Here is a 1,578-nt window from a genome sequence, read left to right as displayed (position 1 = left end):
TGATCTGTAGGTGATATAGAGTAAATTTGTATCTGCATGTATATTTATGTTTGTATTATGTAACTATACATGCATGTCTGCGTGTGTACAGTTATATATACATGTATGGGTATTTATGTATTTATGCATTTATTGGTTTCAGAATCTGAATGTAAACTTAGAGACAGGACTGGATAAGCCTTTACTTTAACCCTTTCAAACATTTTTGTTTTGTTTCCAGAATATTTTGATGGAAATATTTACCTTTTTGAATGTTTTTTGTTTGTTTGTTTGTTTGTTTGTTTTTGTCGATATTTTAACTGTTCGAAATGAATTAAAGAAAACAAAAACTTTTATAAAGTCGAGGACCAAACAACCAAAATGCTGTGCTGAATCATTCTATAGGCTGAGATTAAAGGAACTTTTGGTAGTTTATTGTCTGTTCGTCTCCGTTTCACTGATTTGATCTATTAAAGTCCAGTCAAGAGTGTCACAAATCTCCAAGCAGCACACAAGTAACTACCAAACTGAGAGGAAAATACAAGGAATACAAAATTAATTTGTGTAAAAATGAATCAGATAAAAATATGTTAATCCAGCTGTTAATTTGTTAATCTGTGTGTTTGCATATTAAGCTTTGATCTGTAGGTGATATAGAGTAAATTTGTATCTGCAGGTATATTTATGTTTGTATATGTAAATATACATGCATGTCTGCGTGTGTACAGTTATATATATATATATATGTATGGGTATTTATGTATTTATGCATATATTGGTTTCAGAATCTGAATGTAAACTTAGGGACAGGACTGGATAAGCCTTTACTTTAACCCTTTCAAACATTTTTGTTTTGTTTCCAGAATATTTTGATGGAAATATTTACCTTTTTGAATGTTTTTTGTTTGTTTGTTTGTTTGTTTGTTTTTGTCGATATTTTAACTGTTCGAAATGAATTAAAGAAAACAAAAACTTTTATAAAGTCGAGGACCAAACAACCAAAATGCTGTGCCGAATCATTCTATAGGCTGAGATTAAAGGAACTTTTGGTAGTTTATTGTCTGTTTGTCTCCGTTTCACTGATTTGATCTATTAAAGTCCAGTCAAGAGTGTCACAAATCTCCAAGCAGCACACAAGTAACTACCAAACTGAGAGGAAAATACAATTTATTGCATTAAGCTCAAACATATTACATGGATTAAAAATATAATTAATTCTATTATTAAAAAGTGGATTTTACGAACAAAAATGTATAACATTTACAAGTTATTGAAGTAATACAATATGAAATTACTGTTTTCCACGCAACAACACAAGTTAAAGCATTTTAATTATCATATACTGAGTAAAAAATAACTTGAAACTAAACTGACAGTAACAACATTGACCTAATTTTAAATGACCTTTATTTAAACTGCAGGAACTATAACAGAAAATAAACAGATGGACACAGACACACAGACAGACAGGCAGACAGACAGACAGACAGACACACACACAGACAGACACACAGACAGACAGACAAACACACACACAGACATACTGCCATACGACAGACAAACAGAGACAGACAGATAGACAGAGAGACAGACAGACAG

This window comes from Nematolebias whitei, chromosome 6 (genome assembly GCF_014905685.2).
Source record: "Nematolebias whitei isolate Nwh7 chromosome 6, NemWhi1, whole genome shotgun sequence".
NCBI classification, from domain to species: domain Eukaryota; kingdom Metazoa; phylum Chordata; class Actinopteri; order Cyprinodontiformes; family Rivulidae; genus Nematolebias; species Nematolebias whitei.
Note: the sequence above shows the minus strand (reverse complement) of the source record.